This window comes from Mus caroli, chromosome 5 (assembly GCF_900094665.2).
Source record: "Mus caroli chromosome 5, CAROLI_EIJ_v1.1, whole genome shotgun sequence".
NCBI lineage: Eukaryota > Metazoa > Chordata > Mammalia > Rodentia > Muridae > Mus > Mus caroli.
Window position 1 is genome coordinate 98,436,848 of NC_034574.1, and position 14,915 is coordinate 98,451,762.

The window sequence follows — 14,915 nt, forward strand, 5'->3', positions numbered from 1 at the left end:
TCCAAAGGGCATAGGTCATTTCTCCAGCTCTGCCCTCTGTAGCATTCTAGGCTCTGGTTGACTCCACTCCGCTGCTGCTTCTGTTCTTGGTGGTCATCCCATTGTACTGGCATCTCTAACACACGGGGGGTTTTCACAGCAACTAGGCTTCACCAATCGCCTTACATAGGCTCTCTTTATGTTCTTTCTATGTCTTTAAGTTCTTTCTATGACCCCTTCAGTCCTGGGCCGTCAACTGCAACTAAGACTGCACCTTCACTGGAGGAGCTGAGAGTTCTACATCTTGATCTGACTGCAGCCAAGAGAAACTGACACTGGGCGGAGCTTCAAAGCCCACCTCCATAGCATTTACTCCAACAAGGCCACACCCACTCCAACAGGACCACACCTCCTGCCACTTCCCACCAGCCAAGCCTTTTCAAACCACCACGACGTACATTAACATGTGTCTTGATGCTATAGCAGAAGAGTTGGACTCTAGTATTCAGTTATCCCATGACTCCAGATCACACCAGCCTATGGATTCTTCCCTGTAGAGCAGGCTTCAGATCCAACCATGACAGTGGTGCTATTACAAAAGTAGGCACATATTACTTGGAAGGTTGGTCTTGTAATTCAGAGTTCAAAACTGGATAAGCCACTTACTCACTCTCCCGCAGAGCACCTTCTGGCACTATGAAAAGCCCAGCATGTAGCGAGTGCCGGCCTAAGAGCATAAAAGCTTTCATATTTCAGTCACTGTTGCTTGCAAAGTTTTGCTAAAAATCTCTACATTTTAGGTGCAAGTTCTGACTAAAAATGGAGAAGGCAGAGGGATGGGGACTTGGAAGCCACCCTCATTGTACCTCGAGACACCCCAGTTGCATAGCAAGACCCTGTCTCACAAACCTGAGGCCAGAGGGTATAGAGCACTGGTCTCACGTACACCCAGGGTTCCATCTCCAGCACCGTAGATGGAGAGGAGGGGTTTGAAAGATACCTGCAGATGTCTCGGTCCTCATCCTTAGCAAACGTGCACCCAACCCACCAGCTCCTCCACCCAGTTTGCCTCTTACTGTAAATGGCACTGCTTTCCCTCGGTGTTGAGAAAGGGGAAGTTTTCAAATCCCATGCTCCAAATGTATAAAGTGCTTGTTGGCCACTGTCTGGGAAAGGTGATGTCAGGTGTCAGTTTCTCTGAAAGGAGGAAGCAGCCCGTAAAAGGTGAAACCTCTCCTGAGCTGCTGTGCGTTCAGACCCTGAGGCTTTCTGTTGTGAAATTCATCAGTCAGGGTCTGCTGGGAGGTACTGTTTCATTTCACGGTCAGCTGCACAAATTTTCTTTTACCCTTTGTCTTCTGGCCTGGTGAAATCACCCATCCCAAGCTCCCCAGTCTCTGCGAATGTCAAGGTAGCTGATGTAACTGATGTGTACAAAGTAGACGCTCTCCTTAAACATCAACTAGTATGGCCGTGGAGCCTTCCCTCCTTGTGTTCCAGGCCAATGGGAAGATGTCGACCTATTGAGTACCTCAGGAGTCCATTGTCAAAGTAGCCAGGGCCCTGAATACAGCCTCTGGCTGACAGGCAGATGTCCCAGTGACCTCTGAGCAAGTTCCCAGCTGCAGCTTTAACTGTTCGACAGATGCAAATCCACACGAAAATGCACCAGGGGCAAAACCCCAGCAGGCAAAACACCAAACTTTTTTCTGAATGTTGTCAAAGGATAATTTTTCAAAAAATTGAAACATGACTTTTGTATAGAGTCAAACACGCCAAAAATTTGCTAAGCTCATGAGTGTGAGGGAACTAGCAGAATGGCCACGCTGTTTCTGGGAGTCTCAGGAGCAACTTTTTAAAGGAATGCTTAGGATGGAGAGATGCCTCAGCTGTGATGAGCAATGGCTGCTCTCGAGAGGACCAGAGTTTGATTCCCAGCACCTACATGGTGGCTCCCAACCCTGTAACAGCAGCTCCAGGGGATCTGCCACTCTCAAGTCTCCCCTTTGAGGGTAGCTTACACACGTGACACACGTAAAATATAAACAAATCTTTTTTTTTTAAAAATGTGACAGTAACATTGCCCAGTTACATCTACAACTAGGGAAGGTGCTTCAGGGAAACAAATGCCATTATGTGTTTTCTTCTGGACACAAGTACAACTCTGGAGTTTAGCCAGAACTAATCTGAAAATCAAAATACCCCCTTAATCACGGAGTGGGCCAGTCAAATCGCCCTTTGGTAGCTCAGACAAAGGACCTGTACTGTTCATTCTGGATTTCGGTGTTTTAGACAGGGCTTCCTCACCCGTCCTAAGCTTTATTTAAAGGGCTTTAGTTGTCTCTGTGATATAATAGACAATGTAGTACTGGTCAAAATAAAAGACTGGTAATGGGTGTCCTCAAACCTAAAACGTGGGAGAGACACTTAAGGCTTGTCACCTCATTTCTAGACTTATTACTCATGTAGCACACCCCTATTTGAATCTCACCCTGAGGAGAAGCCCCCGCTCAGCCCCGTTCCCAAGCCTGCTCCCTGTCTAGATGATAAGTCCTCTTAAGTCCCATATAGACAGGAGTCTTTCCAAATAGTCTTTACCCTTCCACAGTGCATGGCTCAAACTGTAGTGTCTCAGCCTCGGAGTCAGTAACTGCAGCTGTGTTCCCCTTGGGGTGAGTCTGCCTGGGGCCTCTCAGAATCCAGAATAGGCCATGACAAAGCAGGGCTCACGCGGCCTGGATCCTCAGCCTGCTTATCCACTTCTGACATTGATCTTACATGTTTACGTGTTTAAAGGGCAGTGTACAAAAACAGAGCATATAACCTGTCACCCTGCCACTGTACCAACCAGCTCTGCCTTCATACGAAAAAGTTTCCATTCTCTGAAACTAAGAAGGTAAATGCACAACTTAGTTTTTTCAAAAATGTTGTAACTAATTTGCAGTAAAGAGAAAGCTTTTTAGAATTCAAAGATTGGCTTGTTCATCTATACATACATACATACATACATACATACATACACCCACCCACACACCTACCCACCCACTTAACCACCCTGCCATCCATCCATCTATCCATCTAACCATCTATCTATCTATCTATCTATCTATCTATCTATCTATCTATCTATCTATCTATCTATCCATCCATCCATCCATCCATCCATCCGTCCATCTATCACTTTGGAGAATTGAACCACTGACTGAGCTATATCTCAACCCCAAAGACTTACTTTGGGCAAGAATATTTTATAGCAAAGACCATGGCAAAAGATCATTAGATTTGACATTAAAATAAAAGGAAAGATCACTAACTTGGTTGTCAGGGGACAGCTCTGGGTGGTAATTGCTTGCCCAGAATATGTCTTTTGTCTCTGATGCTCTCTAAGCATTTTTCCCAGAAAATATTTATTTCTTCTGGAAGTAGGTTGTAAGTAGCACCATGCACATAGGTTTGGGCAATGTTAGTAGTACATTTATTTATTTATTTATTTATTTACTTATTTACTTATTTATTTATTTATTACTATTATATGAGTTTTGAAGCAGAGCTTTATTCTGTAGCTTGATCGCATTGACCTTGAACTTGCATTGATCTTTGTATTAAACTTCTCCATTGCTGAGGTAAAAGTGACCAAAACCAACTTGGGAAGGAAAGGACTTAATGACAACTTAAAAGCACGGAGGGAAGCCAGGGCAGGCGTTTAAGGCAGGAACCTGGAGTCAGAAACTGAGGCAGAGTCTGCAAGGTGTGCTGTATGCTGGCTTGCTTCCCTGGCTTGGTCAGCTACCCTTCTTATAGAACCCAGGACCATCTTCCCATGGCTGGCACCACCTATAGTGGTTGGGGCCCTCCCCCATCTATTATTAATCAAGAAAATGACCCACAGTCATGCCCGCAGTCCAGTCTGATGAAGGCAGTTCCTCAGTGGAAGTACCTTTTCCTTCAGGAAACTTTAGCTGTGTCAAGGTGACAGAAAATAAGACAGCCTTCTTGCCTCTGCCTCTGAGGTGCTGGGATCCCAGACATGCGCCACCACCTTTAGTTTATGCAGTGCTGAGGATTGGACCTGCAGCCTAGTGCATGCTAAGCAGACTCGCTCCCAACTGAGCTACATCCCCAGCCCTGACTTCCTCTCCACTTTTGTTTCCCCAACATTTAATTTTTCTATGTATTTGTTACTATGACTGCTGTGGGTTTTTTCTAGTCATACTCAAATGCTTCATATTTCATTTTGTGCCATTGTAACAAAATACCAGAGTCTGGGAAACTTAGAGTGAACAAAAATTTCTTGGCTCACAGTGTGGATTGGGAAGTCCAATATCAAGGGACCAGGATCTGGAGGCTTTCCTAGTACATGTGTGTCTTAGTTTGGGTTTTACTACTGTGAACAGACACCATGACCAAGGCAAGTCTTTAAAGGACACCACTTAATTGGGACTGGCTTACAGGCTCAGAAGTTCAGTCCAGTATCATCAAGGCGGGAACATGGCAGCATCCAGGCAGGCATGGTGCAGGAGAAGCTAAGAATTCTACATCTTCATCTGAAGGCTGCTAGCAGAATACTGGCTTGTAGGCAGCTAGAATAAGGGTCTTAAAGCCACACCCACAGTGACACACCTCTTCCAACAAGTCCACGTCTACTCCAACAGAGTCATACCCTCTAATAGTGCCACTCTCTGGGCCAAGCAAATACAAACCACTACAATGCATATGTCACAACAGCCTCTCTCTTGTATGACCTACAGTTTGACATCATTGCTAGAGGGGGTAGGACTCCTCACATCTCATTACCTTCTTGCACCTAGGTCATCTTTATCCTAACACAGCTCAAAAGTGTGCGTGGGGAAAGAGGAATCAAGAATACTGACGAAATATTTCCATATGTAGTTCTGTTTATCGATGCAGTGGGTTTGGACCTTGGGCTTCTTGTCAAGTATTCAAGTAACACCCTCATGCTTCCATCCAGTGATGCACCCCTCGTTAGATAAAAGATTCTCTATATTTCAGAAATCTGAGAGCAGAGCTAAAAGCATTCAGCTTAAAGGACCAAATTTCATATACTATCTTATATTTTAACTCCTAGAAGCACTTAGACTCGTTCAGATGGCTCAGTGGGTAAAGGTGCTTGCTACCATGCCTCACGACTTGAGTCTAAGCCTCACAACCCACATGGTGGAAGAGGAAAATGGATATTTGAAAATCGTCCTCTGACCACCACATGTGCAGTGACATGAGAGCACCCTACCCCGTGTCAACAAAACAAATGTACTAAAAGCATGTGAACTTTATAGCCGTGTCTACATCCTTGATGTTTTCAATAGAATATTTCTTTTAAAGCCAAAAGTCACTGGGGGAAAAAATGACCATGAAAATCGGCCCTGTGGATCCGCCCTTCATCCTCCCTTTGCCCTTGGCTCCACAACCACCACCACCCACACACACATAGTTGTGGTGTAAACAACAAGGGCATTACTATTCCTCCCTTATAGTACTCTGGACATGGTCATAGGACATTTAGGGCTTGCCTTGCCTATACCATGATGTTCTACCATAGCTAACATGTATCCATAGCTTGACAAATTAAGAACAGTTATGCTTCAGTCCTTCTTAGATGGGGGAACAAAATACTCATGTGAGGAAATTGGGAGACAAAGTGTGGAGCAGAGACTGTCCCACCTGGGGATCCTTCCCATGTACAGATACCAACCCAGACACTACTGTGGATGCCAAGAAGTGCTTGTTTACAGGATCCTGATATAGCTGTCTACTGAGAGGCTCTGCCAGAGCCTGACAAATACAAAGGCAGATGCTCGCAGCCAATCACTGGACTAAGCATGGGATCCCCAGTGGTGGAGTTAGAGAAAGAACTGAAGGAGCTGAAGGGGTTTGCATCACATAGGAAGAAGAACAACAATATCAACCAACTAGACGCCCTAGAGCTCTCAGGAGCTAAACTACTAACCAAAGAGTACACACGGAGCATCCCCTGTATCCAGCTGTATATGTAGCAGAGGATGGCCTTGTTAGACATTAATGGGAGGACAGGCCCTTGGTTTTGGGAATGCTTGGTGCCCCCACTGTAGGAGAATGCCAGGGCAGGGAGGTGGTAGTGGGTGGGTGGGTAGGGGAACACTCTCATAGGAGCAGAGAGAGGGATGATGGGATAGGGGATTTCTGAAGGGAAAACTGGGAAAGGGAATTACATAAACAAACAAACAAACAGTTACTACAAGGTCTACAGTCCCAAGTAAGAAACAGGGAGGACGATTTGCAGAAGGTGAGTTCCTTCATTTTAAGCTGTTGAGCATGTCACTTCCATTGACATTGTATTAGCTGACACTGAGTCACATGACCATACCCACCTGCAGGGCTCTGAATGCCAGCCTCCCTGAGCTGGAAGAAGGACAACCAGACACCAAAACTGATCAGTGTAGTAAGAGAAGCAGTATCTACCATTCCCAAGGAAGCACTGGATTTAGCTCCTAGGACATGTGTCTTCAGGGGACACAGCAGCCCTGTAAACCATAGCGGAATCCCTTAACTCAGTTTGATGACACCTGGTAGACCCCGTAGGTGCAGCTGTGTTCTCAGAATGATTTAAATGTCACACCAGCAGGTCTAACCACCCGTATCCTATGGAGCGTGGAATGGTCCTTGCTGCTGTTGTGAGCCTAACAGTTTCAGGTGTGTATGCAGTGTGTTAGGATTATACTCACCTCACTACCCACTGCTAGCCCCCTTCCTTGCCTGTGAACACCTTCTTCTTACCTATCCCCTACTGGCCTCACTCCCACCTCCAGCAACCATTACCAGTCACTAGCTCCTTGCAAAGGGATGGAGCATGGACACCTCCTCCATCCATGATGGGTTAAAAGGTATAGTCTTGTATAGGTATTCTTAGCTGCTGTGTGTGTGTGTGTCTGTGTGTGTCTGTGTGTGTGTGTGTGTGTGTGTATACAGGTGAATGCGCACAAGCATGTGTGCTTGCAATGGCAATGTGATATCTGGATGGCAGTATTTCATGACACTGCCACATCCTCCATCTTTTACATTCTTCCTGTCCCATCCTCTGTCATGGGCCTTGAGGGACAATGGTGCAGATTTAGGCACTATATCATTTAGGATTTAGGATAAAGCATTCATCAGTCATGTGTTCTCAGCATTAACTCTGCCACCCTGTAAAACGAAGCAAGAGAGCAACACACGTCTGAGAATACACATAAGTAGTTGCAAGGCAGTCTGGCAGTGTGGTGTCCTTTCAGGGAAACAGTGGTAATGTGTTCTCCATTCATGGACCCTTTGTTCCTAAGGATTTCCTCAGTTGGTACCATTGTTGGTTTGAGCTATAGAAGCCTCTTGAAAGCTTTGGGTCATGCTCCACAGGTACCCAGTGCTGAGTAGGAACCAATACACAGAGCCTGGAGAACCTAGATTGTTCATCTGGGGCCTCTGGGGTGAAGATGCTCATGGTTTTTTTTGTTTTTTGTTTTTTGGTTCTTTGGTTTTGTTTTGGTTTGGTTTGGTTTTTTGGTTTTTCGAGACAGGGTTTCTCTGTGTAGCCCTGGCTGTCCCGGAACTCACTCTGTAGACCAGGCTGGCCTTGAACTCAGAAATCTGCCTGCTTCTGCCTCCCAAGTGCTGGTCTTGAAGTCAGAAATTCTCTGCCTCTGCCTCCCAGTGCTTGGATTAAAGGCGTGCGCCACCACGCCCAGTTGCTCATGGGGTTTTGACTGGTACATATGGATTCGAGATGGATGATTTGAAGACACTCAACTCATCTTGAGACACAGGAGACATCACACAATGCAAATGTTTTAAAGAAGACACAACAGTTGGAGAGTTCTTACAGGCACTTTCCATGAACAGCAGGTAGAGGTGCACATAGAGTGTACCAAAAGATCCAGAGATAGAAGCTGAGCTTTTCTGTCTATTTAGCTTTTTAAAATAATCATGGTTGTTACATTTATTGCCAGTACTTTTTCCTAATTGTGCATAATTTAAAGAGGTTAAAAACCATCCGGTAGAGTCCTATTACAAGCCTAGATCTTCCTGGCAATAAAGCTTACACTGCAACTGCTATACTGAACAGAACATACTGTGCAAAATGGAGTCAAGATGACTTATATTTATTTTTGTTTTTTAGATTAATGTGGCTGCTTATGACTAAGGATTCTGGGACCACAGATGTTCAGAGAAGTAACATATACATATAAGGTAATAACAGGATTATTTTTAATTAATTTCACTGTCGTTCTAAGGGCTTTTTACCAATCTTCACTCACAAAGCAACTGTATTCCGCTCATAAAGAACAGAATTTGCACAAATCATCTTTGAGTTCTGGATTAAATTCTATGATGTAATGTTGGTACTGTAAGCATGTCATGTCTTTGCTATAGTATGTCTAACTGTGATAGTGACCTCAGTAAGCAAGAGCCACTATTGTTTGGAAGTTACTTACTTTGATCACAGTTTGCTTCTGCAAAATTTGGGATGAACTACTTTTTAATACCAGAGGAAAAAATTAGACCCAAATGGAACAATGCATAATGGCCTTTACTGTATAAGAATATCTGTAAGTTAGTATTAGCTCTTTGTTTGGTTTGGTTTGGGTTTTTGTTTGTTTTGTTTCATTGAGTCCTATGTATCCCAGGCTGGCTGAGAACACTGTAGTTAAGGCTTTTTGCAGGAGATATTTTTTAAAAAAAAATAGAACCATCATGTTCCTGCGATTGCCCCTGCTATCAGCCCTGGTGGTCTGGCCACACAGCTTGCTAAGTTCCCACGGGTGGGTCACTACCACTCCAAAACCATCCTTCAAAATCCCCCACAACATTTGTGGTGCACATCTGGCAAACCCATGCTTTGCCGCTGTACCTTTCTCTCTTTAACCCAGAGGAGCCACAGAGTGAAAGAAAACGCAACACAAACTTACTTCTGAAACAATGGTAACTCAATCTCTGGGTGCAACAACTAAAGTCTAATCTCATAAACCTTATTAAAATCCGATTCCTCTGGTGACAAATCCTTGTGGATCCGCCATGATACTGGGAGACTCTAGCAGCTACATCTTGCCCCTTTGCTGTCCCCATTCCAAAAGGACCTAATTCTCTCCTGCTTCCTCTCTTCCTCTGTCCAACATGGAAGTCCCACCTACTTGCCCAGTGATTGGCTTCCTTATTCATTAGGGGATTGGTTCACAAGAAGCCACTTGATTATGTGACTCTCTGGAAGGGCAGAACTAACATAAAAATACAAGCAGCACAGAGCCATACATTACAAAGGGTGACCTTGAACTTCTGATCTTCCTGCCTCCACCTTCCTAGCACTGGGATTGTAGGTTTGGGGAGCCACAGCCAGTTTGCACAGTGCTGGCATGGATGAACCCCAGGGCTTCATGAATGCTAGGTAAGCACTCAAGCAACTGAGATTCACCCTGAAGAATATTTTAAAAGTCAAAGCAAAAATATTTGGGGGGGAGACAATAAGGTGTGTCACTGGTACCCAGAGCAGGTAAGTCCCTAGAAACCCCTTGGGAACAGGGTATACCTGTGGTGTCTTTACATTCCCTCGACTACATATTTTTTATTGATACAATGCTCTCCAAAAGACCCCACTGGCCACATCCAGGTGGGAGCATCGTCATAGGGGGAGAGCATCAAGCCAGAGAACAGAGGCATTCTTTGATGGCCTCCGTCTCTCAGCTGTTTGGTTTAACCAGCATCTCGGGTAAGAGATTCATCTGAGCCTCCAGATCCGTTTGCATTGAGGCTTTGAGTTTCCGTCAGACCTCTTCCTGTTGACATTCATTCCTGTTGAATGAGAATAAATTGCGCGACATCGCACGCAATGTTAAGGATGGCATCTGGGGATAGCCGAAGACTCTGATAAATTAATTAATCTATTTAGGTGTGTTTGCTTGGAAACCTGGAAAGAAGCCTGTTTTGAGATACATTTTGTTTTTAGCGTGTAATCCGAAAGGACGAGAGAACTCTTCACCTCGTGCACGTTTTCAGATAGCCTTTCTGCTTATCTCAACATTTCCCTCTCTGTGGCATTTTACTTAGAAGCGGCGAGGGAGGCAGGATGACCATGATTTAAAAATCCATGTCCTTAGTCTACGAAGGACTCTTCTAAGTGCTGTCTCTGTTTTAATATTAGGCTCATGTATGGGCAAGACTGAACAAGTCCTCCTTTTTCTTCCTAAAATGAAGCAATAGATTTAAAAACTGAATCTGTGTGTTGTTATTTCTTGTACTGAGTGATAATGACAAATATTTAATGTAAATATGCTATGGGCTGTCTGCTAACCGGACAAAAGACTCATTCGAGTCCTGAGTGAAGCAGAGGGCGCTTTTAAGTCCTGTGATGTTATTAAGGACCTAAGGCTAGAGAGCTAAAATATTGAAGTTCAGAGTTAGAAACCAGGGAGAAAATAAGCAAAACATGTATGATGTTGTCGGCTCATATGGAATGAGATTAGTAAGAGCCCCCAGCTTTTAACTAGCCCCGCAGTAGACAATGCCCAGGGTGCTGATAGAGGACCATAAGGGTCAATAAGATCCAGTCATGCTCTGTGCTTATACAAAATGTCACAGTGAACTCATATCACACAATTACTATACGTTCATGTGAAGTTGGACTGAATTAACAGTGGGAGAAGAGAGAGCAGCCTCCTTGCTCATGAATTCCACCGAGAATGACCAGGAAGAAGTGCAGTGTTGTCTATAGAATGTCACTGTCCCAGCACTGTAAACTGGCTCACAGATGACATTCAGGACCCTGGACTTCCCCTGAAAAACCCCAGGCAGGATAGTTAACTGAAATCTCAACTTCTCCCATACACATAGGCTTATAGGACCTTGAGTCTTGGCATAGCAAGGAGTTAAATAATGCAGCTTTCGTGAGTGTCTGCCTTCTTGGTACACTGTAAACCTTAGTTCATATACTAGGGTTCTCCTTTATACATAGTAGGGGACCTTGGTTAAATAAGATCAACAATATTATCTTCCATTAATCAAACAGACACAGACCCCATCATAACTTTTCTGTTCAAAGCATTATCCATGTTCAGAAAATATCTGATGGATCTAAACCATAGGTTTGCATGTACAGTTCAATGTCATATAAGCTGTTACTGCCCAGACAACTAGGTCAGGAGCTGGGAGTGCCCGAATAAGGCTCTTAGTCTCTGCCCTTACAGTTTGCAGTGTGGGAGGAGAGATAGATGAGACTATATATAAATAGCCCAAGCAGTGAAGGAGTCTCCACAGTAGGTAGGAAGTGTTGATCTTGGATTGTATATGAAAACTGTCATCCACAGGCTCTCAAAATAGGGTACTGTAGCTATGGCCTGAGTACCCTTCAGTATTATTCCAGCAGAATGCTTTTTTCCAAAGCTGAGTTCATGGTGCGTCTATCAGTCCTGCTGTAATGTAAAGGAAAATAGAAGGCGAAGATGTGATATTAAAATAGGGGCCTGGCCAGGCATGGTGGCATTTGTCTTTAATCCCAGCCCTTGGGAGGCCAAGTTAGGGATCTTTATGACTTCAAAGTCAACCCCATGTACATAGCAAGTTCCAGGCCAACCAGACTACATAGTGACACCCTGTGTCAAAAACTAAATAAATAAATGCAGGGCTGAGGATGTTGCTCAGTGGTACAGTATGTGCGTAACATGTTCAAGGACCTGTTCAATCCTCAGCTGTATCAATCAACCAATCAGATACTCGATCATGGCACACTGAAACCATTCAATGTAAGCAAAGCCAACGTTTGTTAGAGCAGCACACAGCTCAGTTTCCTGTAAGACCTTCAGATGTGTTATTTTACTTTTATTTAAGATGCTTCAAGGGAAATTGGTCTAAACCCAGAGTCCTACTCCTGTGTTTGCTTGATACACAGAAGCTAAAAATATTGATCTTGCTTTAACAAAGCTTCCTCTATCTATAAAGGAAAACCCTGGAACACAAACTAAAATAAAATACCCCATGGTTAGGTCCTATGCCAGACTCTAGTCTAACTCACTTAGGAGTGAGTGGCTCAGCGGTGTGGCCAACATTGAGAGACCCCCACACCTGCATGGGGTTCCCCCCCAGAATTTCCAGTTAATCCTGCAATTCTAGCTCAGCCAGGGTTCTAAGCAATAGGTTCCCCACGGGGCAGTTCCTAACGCATACTTACACAGATGTACTCAAACATGAAGCACTGTTTATGTTTCAGAAGTAGCTCGCAAAGGTTCCCGAGGACTCCTAGCAGGACCCCAGGGACCTTTCTATATAGTATACAGTACCCATTTTTCATTTTGTCATGGGATAACCAACCCACAGGCTTGTCCTAGATCCCATTGGAAGTTTTGTTTTATTTTTGTCTTGAGAAAGTGTCTCACTATGTAGCCCTGACCTACCAGTCCTCCTACTCACAAAGCATTTTGTATTCGGTATTGGAATGTACACATGCTTGCCCTCAGCCTCCTGAGTGCTGGGATTAAAGGCATGGAGTGCCACCCCTAGTTCATTTTCTTAATAACTGCCAGTCTAACCAGGGTAAGACAGAATCTCACTGCAGCATTAAAGTGTATTTCTCTGCTTCCGTGTGGAACAGAGCATCATGGTTATTATCTATGGTCCATCTCTGGGGAACTGTCCATTTCATTCGTCCGTGTATTGACCTGGTTATTTGATTTCTTGTTTAGCATATATATTGTATATTCTAGCTATTAATCCTCTGTCCGATGTACAAGAAGATTGTTTTCTCGTTCTGTAGACTGCTTCTTCGCGGATTAGCTGTTTCTTTGGTCTGATGAGGTCCGGTTTGTGGATCGCTGGCCCTGCTTCACAGCACCCGGAATCCTGTTGTGAAGTTCTTGCCTATGCCTGTGACTTGATAGACTTTCCCCATCACAGTATTTCAATCTTGTTTATAATCTGTTATGCCTTCATTTAGCCAGTCCTTCCTGAACTTTTCATTCGACAAAATAGAATCCTGATACCATACACTGCACTGAAGTGTCTTGCATTTGCACACACTGGAGTGTGCACACACACTACCAAGCCTTTGACTCATCCGTTAGCCTCCCGTATTCCTTTGCTTACCTTCACTCCTGTGACACTTCGATATACAGTCTCTTTCTACTTCTTTATTCACTCTTTTATTCAGTTCTCTTTATTCAGTAAGGAACACAGGCCATAGGCAGATGCTGTCCTAAACAGTTGGGACAAAAATACCTTCCAAATCAAGCAAAAGAAATTCCTGCTTTGGTGGGACTTAAAATGGACAGAGACGGGAAAAGAAACACATATGCAGTTAAAATCTGTAGCATATTCAACTGGTGTGGAAGACAAAAGGAAGTGTGCACTGTGGGGTAAACGTTAAGTCAGCTTTGAAGTGTCACTGTCCAGACAAGAGGTGGAGACGGGGTCAAAGGTGATTGAGATCTGAATCAGACTTAAGAAGCCCCAAAGACGGTGAAAGGTGTACTGTTGCCAGGAAGAAGAGAATTCTGAGCAGAGGTGTTGAAGGTCCTGAGTTGCGGGTAGATGTGGAATGTTCTAGAGCTGTCTAGAAGGGCCAGTGAGGCTACAGCAAATAGAATGAGCAGGACAGAGCTGATTAGCTAAAGGTAGGAGTGTAGAAGTTTTGTACAGATTTTGGCCTTTTCCTTGGATGAGATGGAGAACTGTTGGAAGAGTTGGCTCATAAGAGAAGGCCAGTATTTTAAGAGTTTCCTTCGAGCTGCACAGTGGAGACCATTCTATGGTAGAACCATGGAAATCAACTAAAGGCTCCTGTGGTCATCCAGTTGTGCTGTGATCATGAAGTGGATCACGGTAATGGTAGAGATTGGTCAGAAATAGAGGTAGGAGTTGTAGACCAGCGGTAGAGGGCATATCTGGCATTTACAGGGCCCTGGGATTTATTTCCAAAGGTAGAAATGGTAGGGGAGGGGTGGTAAGTAAATGGCTGGAATAGATAGATAGATAGATAGATAGATAGATAGATAGATAGATAGATAGATAGATAGATTGTTTCTTCTTCAAAATAATAAGAAGAAACCACACCCTGGTGAAGAAGCCAACCATGGCTGCTTACAGCATTAGGTCCCTTTATGTCACCTAAGAAGGACTCCTTGAAAGAGGATCAAAAAATGTGAACCTGCTCCCATGTCACCTACCACAACCCTGAAGTTGTGACACTCCTGTTCTGCTGTGCCTTTTCATTACCGGCCATGTACCTTTAGGGACTGTGACCTAAACTATTACTGAGAAAGAACCATTGCTCAGTGAAGGCCTGTACTTCTGCTCTTGGAGTTTGAAGTTCATTCCAGGGTGGGTCTTGGAAGGCCATGAGGTCAGCAGTGGAGCCATGGAGTGACTGTGCCACTGCTAGTCACACTGTAAAGGAGCCCGTGCTTCAGGAGAGCCCAGCCCTGTTCCCTCTTCTCATCTCAAAACTAAGTCCACCTACTCTAAATTCCAAGAGTCAAGCAAATATTTCTTATATTCACTTTTCATAAATATTTACTTATTTATATTTTATGTGTGAGTGCATGCATGTATGTCTGTGTACCACATTAATGTCCACAAAGGCAAGAAGAGGGTATCAGAGACTCTGGAACTGGAGTTACATACAGGTGGGTGTACGACTATCTGTGGGACTGGGAACCAAACTTGGTCCTCTACAAGTAAGGCAAGTGCTGGCAATGGCTGAGCCATCTCTGCAGCCCACAACTAAGGGGGTTTCCAGACGTGTATATATACACTTATTTTTACTCATTTGTTCACCAGTTATCTAGTGAGTGTATGTACATGCCAGAAAAATACATACATACACACTAATTCTTGCACAGTACTACACTCTCTCTCTCTCTCTCTCTCTCTCTCTCTCTCTCTCACACACACACACACACACACACACACACACACACACACACACA

At 44.2% G+C, this 14,915-nt stretch overlaps 1 protein-coding gene across 1 annotated transcript in view; it reads left to right on the forward strand.

The window, feature by feature from the left end:
• Lrrc8c (leucine rich repeat containing 8 VRAC subunit C) overlaps positions 1-14,915 on the forward strand; it is a 101,306-nt gene that overhangs the window by 16,589 nt on the left and 69,802 nt on the right. Inside the window, exon 2 of the mRNA XM_021162448.2 lies at positions 8,126-8,196. The gene's annotated coding sequence lies outside the window, so the exon portion shown is untranslated. The remainder of the gene's footprint in view (positions 1-8,125; positions 8,197-14,915) is intronic.